We start from the raw sequence: 19,849 nt of genomic DNA on the forward strand, positions 1-19,849 counted from the left end.
TTCAGATTCGAGGGGCCGAAATGCTTAATTCTGCTCCTTTTTTTTTTTAATGCTCGTGTGGTGTTATGCTATCTGGTATTCTCTTCCTGGGACAGGAGCAGAGAATAAGTTTAATACATATTTGGTTGGAAAGAGTCAGTGGTAATATTGGACATGTTTAGGGGGCTGTATAAGTCTATTCCTAATTATTCTGTCCTTATGTTTTAAAAAAGGTGACAATTTGTTGTTAGTTTAACACAGTTTTAAAATAATGGGTCCTGCAATGAAATAAGGATGTTCCTTTCCCTTTCGTGTTGTGCTGTCTGTGGTGCCCTTTTCCTCAGGGAGCAGTAAAGACGCGGTTTTTTAAGATATTCAAGGCTGACCTCGAGTGATCTTTCCTGGACAGGAGAGTCAATGTTTATTGGGAACAGACCAGAGATAGATGGTCAGAACATTCGGATCAGCCATGAGCATTCTGAATGGTGCAACCGAATGGCCAACTTCTGCTCCGATCCATTAAGTTAGTCTGCAGATGTAGCAAGTGGTATGAAATGATGTTGTTGCTGGGAAAGGGTAGCGGGATTAATCGTAGCAATGTTTTACTGCATCTGGACAGCGAGACTGCAGATACAGGAGGTCAGAGTCGAAAAGTGTTGCCCTGGAAAAACACAGCAGGTCAGGCAGCATCCGAGGAGCAGGAAAGTCAATGTTTTGGGCATAAGCTCTTCATCAGGAATGTGCCCGAAACATGCCTCTCCTTCTCCCTGTACACACGTTCCTGGGAGGCCTTTTGATAAGAAGCATTATCAGTTTAGGTATTGGATGCGAAATCTTTTTGAACTATACACGATTTTGTGAAAAATTCGCTGGATACATATTTTATCTTGTTAGGGTGTTTGAAACTGTAGAATAAATGTTAAGAATAAATTGTGTTGATTGATAAAAATGGATAGGCGTGTACTGCACCTTTTAAAGAGAGTAAAAGTTGGCAAGGACTTAACAAACACAGAGCGTGCTGATTTTTTTAAAAAAAGTAACATTTGACTGAAAGAAACAGTTGAGCTGAGTGCTATGGTATACAACAAATTCGATTTAGGCCAATCAGTTTAACTTACGTCCCAAGAAACCAAAATCCAAACGAATTTGAATTTTAATGCTATAAAACCAATGAGACATTCTGGTGTTTTGGGGTATAAAATCGGGCATTTTGAACAGTTAGCCAGGGCGGCAAAAAGCACTAATAAATGCAGACTGCCTGCAGAATCGCTCTTTGAAAGGTACCTGTTTCTATGAAATCTGTGCAGTAGAAGACCAAAGAAAAGACCCGGGAAAACCTACAGATGAAGATTCACAGGAAAATTGACATAACTCGCTGAGGGTTTTGAAATTCATTTTTTTTTGGTAAATATTAATCGGGTGGTTTTATTAGATCAGTACATTGCTGTAGAGTGGGAAGTCGATAAACTGATCAGACAAGGATGAGTACAGTGTTGAAAGTTGTTGTTTAATATTCTCTTTTTTTTCTTGGAGTTAAAGAATAAACTATTCTTGCTTTCTCTCGATAGAGGGATTTGCTCGTTCTTTGTCACTCACACTTTTACAGATTATGAGGCGAGGTGATTTTTTCTGTGTGTCTGGTTTAAATTAGCAGAAGGGCTTTGCACTCTGTCATAACATTGATTTTAACGCAGATATAGTGAAGACATCAAGCGATTTCTTAAAATTATGCAGACACATGTAAACATGCCATGAAATTATGCAGCTGGGATTTTGTTTTTTTTTGCTCAGAAAAGGCACTATGTACAACAGCAGTAATGATGTATTTGTATATAGGATCTTATCATCCATTGCAGAGAATTTTCAAGGAAATCACACGTGGTCCTCTTTGGTGTTCAGTTGGCATTATTGCATATTTTAACACACCTGACAAGAGAAAAAAATCCTGCGTCATCTTTACCAATCGTGTGGGTTTCCTGATGAAAGATTCTTTGGCATCTTTCCACTATCTGACGTAAAGTGAATTGAACCAAATCCAACTGTTCCGGGGAGATATCCCATTACAAGCAGCTTATGTGAGTGGAAGAACTTCAGAGAACAGAATAAAATTTGGGACATTCTGTCATCTTTCCATTTCTTAAGAGTTCAGCTATTAAAGAACTCTGGATAGCTTTTATTATTTTGTTTTGTCTTAAAATGTGTGTGTTCATGTGTGCATGCAGCTGCACGTTTCTGTGTTTGTCACATTTTTTCTAGAAGATGAGCCAGGCTGACACTTTTTTCATTGGCCTTATCACTAAACTTTGAAATTTCTTGTAACCAGTGGAGGAGTGTGACTGCAAAATGAATCAGTGACCCTGTAACATTGGTTGGAACACGAATGAGAAATTCTGAAAGAGCTGTAAAAGTGGGAATTCCCTTTCCCAGAAGTATGTGATGTCTAGGTGTTTGTATTGAACAGAGAAATGAATGAATGAAAATGGTGCATACAGAAAAGTGCTGCTAAGACCACAACCAGATCAGCTACGAACTTAGTACCTGGTACAGCAGTGGCAAAGTGGTTAATGACCCACTCCCGTTCCTCACTCAAATGTTCCAATGTTCAATTCAGCCCCGCACAGGAGCAGATGGAGGCCACTTGCGCCAAATACCTGGTTCACAGTAACATAGGATATCATTTAGTTCCTCCAGACTGACACTCACAGTATGGTGTGGGTTGGAAAATACAAGCTAGGTTCGAAAGACGCCTCTGGTCTCTTTACAGACTGTTTCCGCTCTGCAACCTGTGGTTCATTTGTTGGTCATGTAGTGGACCCAGATTAACTGTGAATACAGCTCACAGACATCAGTCAGAGATGATACACAAAATAATTTGCGCTCTCTGACTGCAACATTCAGGAAAATTACAACCATTAACTTTCCAGATACGGGAATTCACTCATCCAGAACAGGATGAGTGAATTCGGCCATTAAACCTGCTGTGCCATTGTGTATCATGATGGCTGGTCCACTGTTGGTAACAATTCCATTCAATTCCCAATTCTTCACACCCTTCAACTCAATGATAGTGGGCAAAAACCAATCTACCTCCACTGTAACTACTTTCAGTGATCTAGATCCTCGAACTCTCTCATCCAGATAGTTCCTGACATTCATTACTCTCTGTGAGAAGAAAACACTCCCCACACAGACACAATGATCTATTGATGAGTTCAATAGAGGTGAACACGGGAGCCCAGCTAAGAGTGGCAGACCCTGATATCAAGGCCGGAGTTGATTCAGGAAGGTATCAACGATCGCTGACTAAATTCAATTTAGTGGGTATCAGCCACAATATCTCTCTGGTTGTGGTCATCTATAGCACAACGGATGATATGCGTGGTTTGTGGACATCAATCCTCTCAGTTCCAGGGCATCACTTGAAGAGAACCTCAGGGGAGCTTCCTCAGCACAAACAGCTCCAGCTGCTGCATCAATCCTTTCCACCACCATAAGATCAGAAGTTGTGATGGTCACTGAAGATCAGGTAATATTCAGAACATTTTGTACACTGTCAGCTCCGGAACCATTCTATGTCCATATGCAGCAAGACCCGGACAACATTCAGGCTTGTGCTGTTAAAGTGTCGGTAACATTCATGTTGCAGCACGGCCAGACACTGCACATTTCCACAGTTAAAAGAGGAGCTCATTCAGCATCTCAAGGTGGTTTCACCCGGATATGAGGAAGTAATTTAGGCCATCGAAAGGAATGAACAAGAAGAGGGACAAACCATTCAACCCTTCTGCCTGTTCCACAGGAAAAGAAGCAGTCTCGTCAGATCATCTAACTGCTAAACAGGAACGTGAAAAGTCCAATCAGACCCTTGAACGTGTTCCATGCGACGAGGATGAGAACATTCATCCCCTCAAGGGCTTTTGCAGAAACAGGAGGATGTCATTGATGCTCCAACGTGACAAACCAAAGGAGCAGAGACTGCACTCAGAGACGGCTCCATGATGTTCCTCGTAGCCCCATTGCATGTGGAATGTGTGCCATTTTAACATAGTTTCCTGGCAGTGAGGAGAGAAGCCAAATATCTTGTGTGAAGTCTCAAGGAGGCATCTTCCCCCTCCGAGAATACAGACCCATGTTCTCCATCGAGGACAGAAGCTGTTGGGAATAGTTAACTGTTTTAGAGTGAAGGCATTGTGGCTGCTGTCGGGATTGTGGTAACATGACGTTCTGTGCAGAATCACACACACCGAATGCACTGTATTAATGTGGGGAGACGGTATGCAAAGCCTGAACCTGTCTCTGTCAATCGACATGGAGAGTGGGGCTGAAGTAGGAGAAACATTCTCAGAGGCACTTAAACTATCGAAAATTATAACCCGCGAAAAAAACCAAATAATGGAATTTATCACGTTCTTAGTGTCTGTTTAGAACATAATGAGTGATTGTCCATTCCCCTCAAGTTTCAATGCAATCACCTCTTATTCTCTCACAGCGTTACAGATTAATCTTTACTCACTCCTCATGGTACCATGATCCCTGTGATTAGTCTGTTGACACTCTTTCACACTCTTTCTGTGACGAGGAGATCATTCCTTATAAAGGAGAGAAAATCTGCCCACAATACCCTAAATAATGCCTCAACAACACTCTCAAAGATTATCACAATAATTCAATTCCCTCACTTTGCCGTCTCTGTTTCTTTCCTGTGGTATAAAAAAGCCATTCCTATGCCCTGAGACTGACGTGAAATTTACAAGTTCCTTATGTCTGTACATCAATATCAATAAAGCCAACACCAAAGATGGAGATGAACATCACTCTTGCGAAGAATAAACCTAAAACAAGGAATGGCCACCTGCCTGAATGGAAATGAGCTGTCGGAATATGGTAAACAGGCAGAGGAAGGAGCTATCTTTCCATTGTTCTTCCCTCACGGGATGTGTGCAACCCTGATCAGGCCGGCATGTTGTACCGATCTAAAACTGGGTGGCTGGTTCAGCTGTTCAACAGGACAGTAAAGAGTAAACTACATTGCTGTGGGATTGCAGTCACACGGAGACCTGACCAGGCAAGGATGACCCATTGTCTTCTCAAAAGGACATGAGGCAAATAGATGGGCTTTTTCTCACAAATGATAATGGTTTTATTTTAATTATATCAATGTCTTTCATGTGATGTCATTGCATTATTATTCGATGGCAGTAGGTTAAGCGTCAATGACTTGAGCACGATACACTGTCTTGCATCTGACAGATTCTGTGCAGAGAACAAGTTAAACTTCTCAAATGCAATTATTTTGTAGTGGACACGTGGTTTGAAGAGACTTGAAGAAACAGCTGTATCGGATTTATCAAAAAACACAAACGATGGTTTATTCAGGAATTGCACTGAGGCTGAGGAGACGACTGGGATATCATAATGGTATGGTTGTATTGGACAGGATTGGTGGGTAGGGAAGATATAGAAATGTAAATTTGTGCAGGACAGAAAGGATTATGGAGTTTGAGAACAGTCCGGTTCCTTCTCGCATATCAGTGAGTAATTTGTAAATAGTAATTTGCTTTATATATTTTATAAGGAAAGGAATTTTTGATTGGAACTGAAGACATTGATTGCCATTTCCTAATATTTACATATCATGAGCAGAAATTCAGTTCAACCCAGTTTAACAGTCAAAGAGAATGACTTACTAGGAACACCAACCAGAGCGAGGATGGGATAGTAACCACCTTGAATAATCCAAAGGATTTCCTGGATCCGCCATGCTAATGATATCCAAGGCTGAGAAAGAAAGTAAAGACCCAAGGATAAACTCCTGTTCATTGTTGGAACATTCAAGTCTAATGTTCTCAGATTCTGATCCATTGTTGAAACATTCGAGTGTAATGTTCTCAGATTCTGATCTCTCCTCCCTTCCCTTTGGAGCTGCTGATCCCTCTTAGTACTCCCTCTCACACTTTGGGATAATGCATTGACAGAGCCCATTTATCGTTTAAAGATGGAAACCCTCCACTGGGATAATTAGAATCCACAGAGATTGTCGGTGAACAAATAGCTCCAGTTAACCCCTTTCAATTCAATATTAATTTTATTGAAATTCAAACTTTACACATTTCGCATGGGATATGTGGGAGTGACTGAGGGAAGGGATGTTGGAGATGGTAGTTTGTTTGTGTGTAATCATTCAATCTGCCTTGGATATGAAAGTAATGACAGATAATTGTTGGAACATAAACCAGTTTCTCCATTTATAAATGGAAACTTACAGCCTGAAATTATTGATCAGTGATTATATTGATGAATTAACTTTTATAGTCCAAAATCTGATGGGAAAATGTGCTTAAGATAACATGGATTATAACAGGCAAACAGCATGGCTATGTTAACAGAGAATTGTACGTGACACATACAATTCAGATTGTTATTTGAGGATGAGAAGGGGCAAGTGAGGGTCATGCTGTTGATGTTTTTGATGTCAATGAACTCTGATGAAGTATCATTTATTAGACTTCAATTACTGTGTGATTATGACATTGGGGAGGAGACAGAACTCAGAGAGAATTGGAGGAAATGGCTGCTGCGACTGGAGGGAGAGATAATGATATTGCCAGTCATCAGTATTGGAACGTGCATCTTTATAGATCATTAGGTCAGAATCATGATGCATCTTTAGTGAGGGATGAGGACAACAAACGTTAACCATAAGACCAGAAGACATAGGAGCAGAAATTTGGCCTTTCTGCCCATTGAGTCTGCTCCGCCATTTGATCATATCTGTTAAGCTTCTCAACATCACTCTCCCGCTTTCTCCCCATAACACTTGATCCCCTTAACAATCAAGAACCTATCGAGCTCAGTCTTAATTATACATTATGACCTGGTCTCTACAGCTTCTGTGGCCGTGGATTCCATAGATCCCCGACTCTCTGTCTGAAGAAGTTTCTCCTTATCTCTGTTCGAAAAGGTCTTCCCTTTATGCTGGGATCTCGAGTCCTAGTCTCTCCTATCAATAGAAACATCTTTCCAACATCCTCTCTGTCCACGTCATTCAGTACTTGGTAAGTTTCAATTAGCTGCCCAAGATAATTCTAAACTCCATCAGATACTGACGAAGAGTCCTCAAATGTTACACATATGTTCAGCTTTTCATTCCAAAATCATTCTTATGAATCTTCTCTGAACATCCTCTAGTGTCAGTGCATCCTTCCTGAGATACGGGGCCCAAAACTGCACACAATGCTCCAAATGTAGTCTGAACAGAGCCTTATACAGCCTCAGAAGTATATCCCTGCTTTTATATTCCAACCCTTTTGAAATGAATAGCAACATTGCATTTGCTTTCCTTACTACTGACAACCTGCAAGTCGACCTTGAGACTCCTGGACTGGAACTCCCAAGTCTCTTTGCACTTCAGACTTCTGATTTTACTCTTAATATTGACAATAGTCCATGCCTCCTGTCTTTCTGGCAAAGAGCACGACCACACACATTCGCACACTGTACTCTATCGACCAAATCTTTACCCAATCTCCCAAACTGCCCACATCCCTCTGCAGGCGAAGGTGAGGACTGCAGATGCAAGAGATCACAGCCCAAAAGTGTGGTGCTAGAAAAGCTCAGCTGGTCAGACAACATCCGAGGAGCAGGAGGTGCGACATTTCAGGCATAAGCTCTTTTACAGGATTGAGGAGGGTAGGCGGAAGGGTGCTGAAAGATAAATAGGAGAGGGTGAGGCTGGGGGGATGGTAGCGTGGAAGGCGATAGTTCGACGAAGGTGGGTTGAGATCATGAAGGACAGGGAAGATGGAGAGATTGGACAGTTCAAAGGGACAGTGCGAAGTTGGAGTGTTCGATGTGAGATAAGGTGGGGAAGGGAAGATGGGGAAACTGGTGAGATTGACATTTATACTGTGTGGTTGCATGGTCCCAAGGTGGAAGATGAGATGTTGTTCCTCCAGGTGTTGGGTGACTTGGGTTTGGCAGTGGAGCGGCCCCAGGACTGGCATGTCTTTGGCGGATTGGGAGGGAGAGTTGAAGTTTTCGGCCATAGGGTGGTAGGGTCATTGTGTGTGTGTGTGTGTGTGTGTGTGTGTGTGTGTGTGTGTGTGTGTGTGTGTGTGTGTGTGTGTGTGTGTGTGTGTGTGTGTGTGTCCCATTGATGCTCCCTGAAACGTTCGAAAAGTTGACATCCTGTCTCCTCAATGTACAGGAGACAGGGAACAATGGACAAAGTACAATGTCTACGGGGTGTGGAATGATCCTTTGGGGCCTTTGATGGAGATGAGGGGGAAGGTGTAGGCGCGCGTTTTACACAACTTGGGATGACAAGGGAAGGTGCTGGGAGTGGATGATGGCTTGGTTGGTGGATTGGGGCGTGGACCTAATGAGGAAGTTATGGAGGGAATGGTCTCCGCAGAATGCTGATAGGGGTGGGGAGGGAAATATATCTCTGGTGGTGAGGTCTGACTGGAGGTGGCAGAAATAGTGGAGGATGATGATTCTATCTGGATGTTGGTGGGGTGGAAGTTAAGGACCATGGCGGTCTATCCTTGTTGTGGTCGGAATGGTGGGGTTCAAGTACAGAGGTTTGGGAAGCTGAGGAGAATCGGTGGGGCAACTTTCTGCAAGCTCACTATCTCTTCCATGCTATCTGACCCTCTTCATATCTTTGTACTGTTTGAACATCAGGCTGTCGGTGGCACGGTGGCTTAGTGGTTAGTACAGTGCCAGGGACACAAGTTCGATTCCCACTTGGGGTCAATGCTAGTTTGGAGTTTGTGTATTCTCCCCATATCTGCATGGGTTCATGCAGGTGTTGTAGTTTCCTCCTGCAGTCCAAACATGCGTAGATTAGGTCAAATGGGTATGCTAAATTGACCATACATTACGTTATTAGTCAGCAGAGAATGGGTCTGCTTGGGTTACTGTTCGGAGGGTTGGTGTGGATTTATTTTCCAAAAAGGCCTGTTTCCACACTCTAGTGATTCTAATAATAAAAATTAGCCAAAGTGCCCTCAGTTCCTTCATCTAGATCATTAACTGTATAATGTGAAATTTGGTGCTCCCAACATTGAGTCTTGTGGAACAATGCTTGTTACTGACTGCCATCGTGAGAGGCACATTTTACCCTTACTTTCTGCTAGCTTCAATCGATACTCGCACATTGCCTCTGACACCATGGGTCCCCTTTCTCAATAACCTCCAGTGCAGCAATTTGTCAAAGAACGTCTTGAGGTACAGTTAGATAATATCCATTGGTTCTCCCAATCTGCTCATTACTTCCTCAAAACATTCTAGTGGTTTGTCAGGCATGACCACCCCTTGATGAAACCATGATAACTCTTCCATATTTTACAATCTACATCCAAGTATTCAGAAATCACATCCTTCATGATGGATTTCAGGATCTTATCCACATCTGAGGTTAGGTTAATCAGTCTGTAATTTTCTGTCTTCTGTCTTAATCCCTTGTTAAACGGGGTGTCACGTTAGCAATTTTCCAGTCCACTTTGCCCTTTCCTGATTCTAGTCATTCCTGAAAGATCACAACTAATGCTTGCACTACACCTTCAGCTATCTCCCTTACAAGGCTTGGGTGTAGTCCATCTGGTACAGATGATTTATCTGTATTCTGGTCCTTTAGTTTTCTAACCCGTTCTCTTTGGTGATGATCACCATGCTCCGTTCTTCCCCTCACTCGGTTGATTTTTCGGAAATTAATCGTGTCTTCCACAATGAAGACTGACGCAAAGTTCCTCAGCCATTCCTTTGTTCCCCACCACTACCTCTCTGGCACCATTTCCATCATCTACTTTTGCCTCTCTTTTACACTTTATATATCTAAGCGGCTAGCTTACACCTTATTTAATTTTCTCCCTCCTTATACATTTTTGTTGTGCTCTGTTGGTCTTTGTAAGCTTCCCAAGACTTTGGTTTCACACTGTCCTTTATCACATTATATACTTATCCTTTTTGCTTTGATGCTATCCCTGACTTCCCTTGTCAGCCATGGTTGCCCCATCCTCTCTGTACCATGCCTCTTTCTCCTTGCAATGAATCACTGTTGTGTCTCCTAAGTTACTCTTAGAGCCTCCTGCCATTGCTGTTCTACTGTCTTTTCTGCTAGGCTACTGTCCCCGGAAATTCTACCCAGCTTCTCCGTTATGCCTCTGCAGTTGCCTTTATTCAGCTGAAGTACTGTTGCCTCTGATTCTATCTTCTGCCTCTCATATTGGAGAATAAACTAACCATGTTATGATCGCTGCTTCCGATGGCTTCCTTCAACTTAAGATCCCTTATCTAGTCTGCCTCTTTGCACAACACTAAAACCAGTATTGCCTGTTCCCTCGTGGACTGCACTACAAGCTACTGAAAAAAAAATCTTGTAGACATTCCATGAATGTCTTTTCTTACAATCCACTACCAATCTGATTTTCCCAGTCCCCCTGCATATTGACATCGCCCATGATCACTGTAACCTTGCCTTTCCTACACATCTTTTCTATCTCCTGATGTATCTGACTGCCCAGCTCCTCACGACTGTTTGGAGGCCTGTATAAGACTCCAAATGTTGCTTTGACATTGTGTTTCCTCAATGTTACCCATGCAGATGCCACACCATCTGACCCTATGTTATTTCTCGCTATTGATTTAATTTCATTTCCTACTGATAAGGTAACCCCACCTGCGTATATTTTGGATAGGGTGCACATCCTTGAATATTTAGTTCCCAATCCTGATACCCTTGCAGCCTTGTCTCCGTGATGCCCATCACGCTATACCTGCCAATTGTGATCTGGGTCAAGAATTCATTCACCCTATTCCTCATACTGCATGCATTCAGATATAAGACTGTCAGTCCTGTATTAACCATCCCTCCTCTCATTGTCATTCGTTTTCCAGTGTGGTTGAAGTTTGTTTGTTAATAATTTCTAGATACTCTATCCTATTTATGTCTGTGATTTTAATAATCTATCCTGAATTCTGCATTTTTACCTCCTCTTTTAATTCAGGATTCTAATTACCCCTATAACTGATTCCCGTTCCTCCACCCACACCACCACTCCTATTCCATTTACATCCCTGTCTACTGCGCTAGTTATGCATTTCATTCAGACTCTGGTCCCAGCATGGATCCGATAAAGGCTGTCCCATCAGAACTAGTCCTTTCTTCCCCAGAAATGAAATGTGTTTATTTAACACAAAATACAGTGACAAAATGATTTTCTAGACAAACCAAAATATGAAATGTACAAAGAGATAAGATTGTTAAAATACACTCATGTATCGAGCTATATGAAGTGAAATGTGGATTACTAAATCATGGAAGTGGTGTGCAAACTTGACCCACAGCTGAGATGCTGATTTCCCCTCTGACAGTGATTCCCCTCACTGAGATTCTCTGGCCCAGTCTCTCGCACAGTGTCTCAGGGGGTTATCAGTTCCTGCTATTATTGGCACAGTCAATTTAAATTATTCCACCTTCTCTCTGGAGTCGGTCAATTGGTCTATTGTATTCTGTTTAGCTGGCAGCCACTCAACTCTGTAATATTATCGGAAATAAATTATCTAGGATCACAACCAGTATCAGCATGGTGCTCATAGAGTATGGCTCCCAGACAAGAGCTTGCGGTTCAGGGGAATGTTTAAATAAAACTTCCATCTTTTGTTTATTTCTCCTCATGCTGTCTCCTGATCTCTCTAATTTCATCCCCGATTCACAACTCTTCATTTCTCACTCACTCTGTCACTCCGTTTTCTCGCCTCTCTTTTTATCTCCCTTTACATTCTTTCTATTTCATTCTTTCTCTCTTTCTCTGTCTATCTCCAATAACTCTCTCTGCTTTCAGATAACGTAGTTGGAGAGCTCGTGGGTGTTTTAAAGACTGAATGGCTTCCGTCTGCGTTCTATTAATTCTGAGGTCCTCTGACCCACAATAAAAACATTAGGTGCCTGTAGAGACAAGCTGGTTCAGTGAAGGAGATAGGGCACAATCATCGATTATCTCTTGCTGTCCTCTGGTATACAGTGACTTCGAAATATTTGTTCAAGTAAAATAGATTGAAATTCGAACAGTCGGGATGACGTTCGCCAGATGATATTACAATCAGGATTTAATAAACAGTGGCCACACACAAAATGTGGATTTTACTGATAGCTATTCCTCCCAATTAACACTCCCTAGCTCCTGTCTGATACTGACGTAACTTGACTTACTCCAATTCCATAGCTTCGAGAATGGTCCTGACTTATCCATGTTCTTAGCAATCTTAAAACGGAAGGAGTTTCCAAAATGATTCCACAATGCTGTCCCCCGGAAATGTCAGTCAACTCTCCAGGCTCATTAGCCAATACGAGGTCCAGTATGGCCCTTCCCGTGGTGGACTATACACATACCGTTTCAAGTAACCCGCTTGGATGCACCAAACAAATTCTGCCCCGTCTAAGCCACTTGCTGTAAGGGAGTCCCAGTCAATATTGGGGATGTTGAAGTCTCTCACTGTGACAACTCTGTTTTTATGGCACCTTTCTATTACTGACCCACACATTTGTTCCCCAAGTCTCGGTGGCTGTTGAACGGACTATAGTATAATCCGAACACAGTAATTGCATCAATCTTATATTTGTGCAGTACTCATATTGCCTCAGTGGATGAGCCTCCAGTACGACCTTTCTGAGTGCAAAAGCAACATTATCCCTGATTAGTAAATCAGCCCCTCCACCTCTTTTACCTTCCTTTCTATCTCATCTAACACAACAATACCCTGGAACGTTGAACGTTCAGTCCTGTCCGTCTCCAAACTAACTGCCTGTAATGGCTGCAACATCATGGTCCCATGTATTGAATCAGGACGTAAGCTCATCTGCCTTACCCATAATAATCATTACGATGACATAAACACACTTCAGCCCAATGCCATCAGATCCTGAGTCGATAGGATATACACAAGAAGGACGGGATGGACCTTAATTGGCAGCAATCTCCGATATGTGGATCATTGGGATTTGCAGGTCGGTAGGATGTTCGCAAGAAGGAAGGGATGGACCTGAACTGGCAGCAATATCCTTGCAGGCAGGTTTTCTGTTGTGACTCAGGAGGGTTGAAACTATTGTGGCCGTTGGGGGGGAGGGGGGTACATTAGAATCAGAGCAGTAGCTCCACAAGTACACGACTGTGGCGGGGTTGGCGACTAATCCCAGTACAGCTAGGACCAACAGCAAACAGACAGAGGTTACTGAACACAATGGGCCTGACTGTCTGAAGTGCGCTGATTATAATGCGAGGAGTATGACAGGCAAGATGGATGAACTTGGAGCTTGGGTGAGTATATATAACTGCTATGTTAATATTATAGGGATTTGTTTGAGAGAGGAACTCGGGAATTCCAATGATACACATATCGGAAATGCTGCCTCCTCTACCAGTTCTTTGCCCATGCATTTAACTCTACTAGAATCCTATTCCAAACCTCATTGGCACATGGAATAGTCTTGTCGCACCAAAACTTCAACATCATTTCAGCACAACTCCGGCAAGACTTTTTTCTTTAAAATGGACAGACTTGACAATAAATACTTAAGTGTGAGTTTATTAATTGGGAAAGAGGAATCCTCTGAATCAGTCCAGTGATGTCAGGATCTAATATCTATCACCTCCACCAAACCCGCTTGACAACGAACTCTATTTTTGCAGAGCGGCGAGGAGAGAAGGAGGAGTGAAGCGAGGGCTGCCGGGAAGGTTAGGGCTTAATTTATATCTGGGCAGTGGCTATACTGAGATACTACACGTATATCTCCCTTAAGCCCCCTTCACTCACCGGAAGAAAAAATATCCTGTAAGGTAAGGCTCTTATTTCTTATCCATCTTTTTTCATTTATTTAAGTGCTTTGTTTGGTTTTAGTTAGTTCACATAAAGTTAAGCTTACAATGGCAGGAGATTTATCCATCTTCAAACATTGCAGCTTCCACAGACACATCCTCATCAGCACCGAACACGACACTCATCTCTCGCCCTTGACTGTTTTGAAGTTCTGGAATGCTGCTAGTTGTCAACCATTGTGAGGACTGACGCAAAGCACCTATTCATTTCATCCTCCAATTCTTTGTTCTCTGTTTCTCTGTAGCTGGCCTCGTTTTCAAGTTGTCCAACGTTCACTCTTGCATCTCTTCCTGTTATAGATCTATACTGAAATCTTGCAGTCTCCTTTCTTATGGGGAGCTAGCTTCTAGGTTCAATATTCTCCACATTATTGTTTATTTTAAATTATCGTCTGCTATAGAAGGGCTTCCCAGTCTTATCGAGACTGAGGGAGAGTATTCTAGGGAATTGACTGCAGATGGCAACATGTAACAACGCTAATCCTATCAGCCATCATTGGGTGGCATGATGACACAGCTCTGTTGCCTCACAGTGCCAGGGACTTGGGTTCAATTCCAAACTCTGGAACCTATCTGTGTGGCGTTTGTACAATCTCCTCATGTTTGCATTAGGAGCATTAACTCCTTTCGTCTATCCACTGTCTGTCTCCGTGTTTATGCCATCGTCAGTATTTCTGCTTCAGGTCAATGAAGACATGCGGCAAATGCAACCGATTTTCGTACAAGCGACCCTGGTGTTCAGGCTGACCTGGGTGTTCAGGAGACTTGTCTGGCCACTTCTGTGACTGCAGTGTCACGGGTTCGCAAGCTATTCCTCTCAGTCCCTCAGTCCATCCATTACTGCATGCAGCCTTTCCTCGAACCACTCCTGAGACTCATAAGAACTCATCGGCTGGCATTGGATGCTCCCTAAGCAGGTCTGTGTACCCAAGATACTGGAAACATTGTGACCCACTAGGGATGCTGTGAAAAGACCCTGCCATAACTACAATCCAATTGAACAGCAAAGCAGGATAAAGGAGCTGAATGGCATCCAATGGCGTGGTCTTCATCCAAACGGTGCTTGGATCAGAGTACTCGGGGATTGCACAACCAGGGCTGTAGACAGGGCTTTAAACGAAACAGGGCGAGGCTGGGCAAGGTCAGATATGGCGGAATTAGAAAACCCAAGTTATAGGAGGAGGTAAAAGTGCTGAACTCAGGAGAAGTTATTAAAATCTCCAACACAGACATAAATATGACAGAGTGTATGGAGCGTGTTAGCAATCAAACTTCAAGCACACTGGCAAAAACGAATGACAACGTGAAGAGGAACGGTTAATACAGGACTGGAGGCGTTATGTCTGAACGTATGCAGTGGAAGGAATAGAGTAAATGAGCTTGTGGCGCAGATCAGAATTGGCAGGTATGACGTGGTGGGCATCACAGAGACATGGCCGCAAGGGTATCAGGATTGGGAGCTGAGTATTCAAGGATATACATCTTATTGAAAAGATAGGCAGGTGGGAGGGGGAGGAGCGGTTGCCTTATTTTTAAGAAATAAAGCTAAATCAATAGTACGAAATTAAGTGCGGTCAACTGATGGGGAATCTGAGTGGGTCGCATTGAGGTATGGAAAAGGTGGAAAAAAACATAATTGGAGTTTTATACAGGCCTCCAAACAGTAGTCAGGAGCTGGGGCACAAGATACACCAGAAGAGAGAAAAGATGTGTAGGAAAGACAAAGTTAGAGTGATCATGGGGATGTTAAAAAGAAAGTTTGTTGAGAGTGAGGACGGGCTCAGCCAGTTGGAGGATGGCGGTGGTGTTTGGGTGCAGTTCAGGCCTTTGTTCCAGGAGGAAGCGGAGAGTCCTGAGACCATCCTAATGGGGATGGGGGGTGGGGAGGGGTGTTGGTGGATGTGTAATGCGATGATATGTCCATGGGAAAGAGAAGGTGAATGGAGCCAGCAAAATGAAAATTCTGAAATTGGTGTAAAGTGTCAGATGAATCACGGATATACGTGGGCAGGCACTGAACCAGGAGGGATTACTGAGTCAAAGTAGGAAGAGATGAGTTGTTTGTAGCAGGTGAAATTGAAGCAATGTGTCTGCCTGGGCCACACTCATTGTGGATGTCTGAAGGAGATGGAAATGACCTGTGCTATCAGAGGGCCATCAGCTTGGTGCCATTGGCTGGTGTTTGGGAGGGCAGTGTGTGTGTGGGGGGGAGGGGTCAGCAGAAATTAGAGCAGTTATCGCAGTTGATGCAATGCCCTGGTGTGCCATGGTGGGGGTCATGGTCTAAGAAAATACTTGTTATATGTTTTTTCTATCACTTGATTCTCGTTCAGATTGTGCAGCTATCCTGAATTTCTGTATCTCCATCAAGCGCAGACGATATGTATTTTCTCGCATAGAGTGGTGCCTCAACATTTCTTAATTTTTTTTTACAGTATGTGAAAGGATGGGCGTTTGTTCTAATAGTTTGCTTCCAATTCAAGGAAAACGTGAGAATATGATTTGAACTCCGGCAGTGTGTCCATTACGTGCAATTTAATTGAATCTTTATCCTCATCACACTCACTCTTTCAAACAAACAATGAATGAAGCCGTAAGTTCTGCAGACGTTTTTCAGCTCTGACGATTGTTGGGAATGTTACAAAGGACATACTTCAGTGTCACGGAAAATACAAATGTTCCAGTGCAAAGTGCCAAATCCTGGTCCATCCTAAATTATTCACAAGCTTTATAAATAAAACATGCAGAGGTGGCAGAGCGTACGTAAAAGGAGAGTTCAGCTCTGTGTTCAAAATGCTATTTCCGACTCCCTCAGAAAAGACCTTAACTACATCACTGTAAATTCCCCAAAATAAGAACAGCAAGAGACTGTCCCACTATTTCCATCGCTGTGAGCATCGTGTGGTGAGGAATACAAGTTCCAAGGTCACATAGCATCCTGGCTTGAATCAATATCATTGTCCATTCACTGTCACTTGTTCATAATCCTGTGGCTCTCTTTGAAACATAACAGTTAGTGTCCCTGCACCACGAGGATCACTGGGGCTCACTATTCTGAATGGAAATTAGACATAGGCAATAAATGCTGGTCTTGCTAACGTAATTCACCTTACAAGAACAACTGACAGGAATCTGCTCTATTTAAGGCATCCATTCCAACCTATCTAATTTCTAACGCAGTTTTAATGAGGCTTGCACTTTGACCTAAGCATCTGATCTTTCTGTAACTCCATGAAACTTCCACAAGTGCTTTCGCAGTGCTGATTAAAAATCACAAGTTGTGCTCATCATTCTGAAAGCGAGAGCCTTTGTCCGCTTGAGAATGCATTCATTATTTGTCAGTTTCTAAAGGCAATAGCAACGTAGAAACTAAGATCAGGAGTAAGTGATTGGACAACTTGAACCAAGTCTGCCATGTGATAAGATCATGGATGCTCTGACTGTGGCCAGAAACACACATTCCTGCTATGCCCTATGACTTTAATTCATAATTTATAGCCGATAAACTGTCTGACTGTGTCTTAAGAATATTCAATGTCTTACCTTGCATCCCTCTCTGGGAGGGAAGTTCCCACAGACGCAGATCACATTGAGATGGTTAACACAATCACCAACTCCTTCACTGGGATATTCTCCAGTTTCCAAGAGTCCATCCATTTCTGGAAATCACTCGCACAAATTGAAATATTGTTTCAGCATTCACCTTGAATAGACTACTCAGAATATTATGGGTTTAAATGGGATCTTGCGTCATTTGCCTAAACTCCAACTGTTCCAAGGCCAATCTGACAATGTTTCCTCCAGAGATAAATGCTCTTCACAGGAATCAGTTGAGTGAATCTTCTCTGGACTGCTTTTCATGTCATTGGGCCCTCAGCTTTCCTGAAGTAGTCTCACCGTACCCTGCAAAACTGTCGGAAATCTTCCCTGCTCCTGAATGTATTGTCTTCAAAAGGTTTGAAGATTTATATTGACTCCCTATGATGTGCACGCAATGTGTTTTTTTTTGCGATCCAGTTGCCTGATTCCTCTGTGCCTCAGCTTTGCAATCTCTCCATTGGAATAATACACTGTTTTTCCATTCAAACCTCCAATCTATTCAAACACAGACACATTTTTCTTGCTATGCCCCATATACCAATATATCATTCACTTTACCCACATTGAACTCTATATAATATTATGAAGTTGAGGTCAACATCCATCTGATAATTAAAAGCAATGCACCCAGCGAAGATCTCCTCGCATTATAATATGGTAAGGGAGTGTGACAAGTGATGTTACCCACCTCCTTTTTGACACCCAGTTTGTTATAAAGAAGTGGTTCATTGAAATGGAATCCTTTCACGCTTTCTGTAATTAACAATTACTATTTTCCTGTCTAGGGATGAAACCGTGGCTCAGGGACTAGCACTGCTGCCTCACAACGCTAAAGACCCAGGTTCGATTCCAGCCTCTATGTGGAGTTATCACATTCTACTCGTGTCTGGGTGGGCTTCAAACACATGCTCCTGTTTCCTCTCACAATCCAAAGATGTGCAGGTTACTTGAATTGGGCATGCTAAGTTGCCAATAGTGTTCACGGATGTGTAAGTTAGGTGCATTAGTGAGGGGTAAATATAGTTAACCTATAGTTAATAGGGTAGAGGAGTGCATCTGAGTGGTTTAGTCTTTGGAGGGTCAGTGTGGTCCTTGTTCGTCTGAAGGGCCTGTTTCTCTACTCTAGGGATTCTATGATTCTAACTTTAACAGTGAACAAACCACTAACAAACTGAACAGTCTCTCTGTAACTAATTACTTATTCTGGAAAAAAAACAAGATTTTCCTGATATGCTGTTTCACTCATGCGGATTCCACTCATAAATCCATTAGTAGTAAGAACAAAATTAAACTTAGTTTCTCAAAGTTTATCCAGAATGGACTCTCTTGATATTTCTGTATCTTATTCCCTCGTCTTTCTCTGTCTGAAATGCCTTCTGAGTTTTCTAGTTTCAAGAATATTTGCTCAGCGTGTTGTGCATCTTTATTGATGGATAGAGCTTTTTAGGCAGAGCATGGAGATTTTTTCTGAGACCCCAATATTTCTTTCACAGATGTCACGTCCCTGTCATCATTTTTCAGAGAGCAGTGGACTCTCCCCCTCTGTCCAATTGCCTCCCTGTTTTATATATATATATATCTCCTTGATACAAGAAATTCTTATTATATGATTGATTTCATATTGTTAATACTAAAATGGATCCTTAATCTCTAAGTGCCGTTTTAAGTTAATTGGCAGCATTTGAACTGTTGCCTGGGTAAAACTGCTGCTTGGGCCTGCTAACTGAACGGGTCTGATCCATTCTGTCAATTTGGGCACCTGCAAACTGCTTACCCACAAACATTCGTTCTTCTGTTTAATCACCGAAAAATACTTACCTTTTCAAAGGTCATCATGGTATTGCCCAAAATTTTGCAAGTTCGCCGTTTTTATGCACCAATTGACTGATATGCACACTGATACCTCCACCTCTATAATAATAGTCCGATCAAAAAATCCTGATTACGATTTAAAAAAATAATCTTATTTCAAAACCAGCCAGCTGTCGATTCTTCTCCATATTCCTGTCTTCTTTTCTTATTCTTGGGGATTCTGCTTCCCAGGTCTTTGGCTGATAAAGGTACCTGTAAGAGAGCAGATCTTTCTGCTACCAAGCCGAACTTGTTGGCGGCTTGCTGCACTTTGCCGCTCTGGCAAACTGTTAAAAATGGCTGATATTTATACCCCAAAAGATTGGATTGTTTCATTGGTTTTAATATTGTCAAAACACTACAAACTTGATTAGCAGTTGGCATTTTGACACATTATTTAAACTGATTGGCTGAATTTGAATTTGAATATTTCTCAGAGCTATGCAGATACAGCTAGCTGTTTAACCAAACATTACATTTTTAATTTTTCCAGTACTCTGGGCAGCCTTTCAACTCTCTTGAAGGTATGGTACACTTAAAAA

The sequence above is a fragment of the Chiloscyllium plagiosum genome, unplaced genomic scaffold, assembly GCF_037043375.1.
Source record: "Chiloscyllium plagiosum isolate Xiang-an unplaced genomic scaffold, Cpla_swu_hap1 HiC_scaffold_44, whole genome shotgun sequence".
Classification (NCBI taxonomy): Eukaryota; Metazoa; Chordata; class Chondrichthyes; order Orectolobiformes; family Hemiscylliidae; genus Chiloscyllium; species Chiloscyllium plagiosum.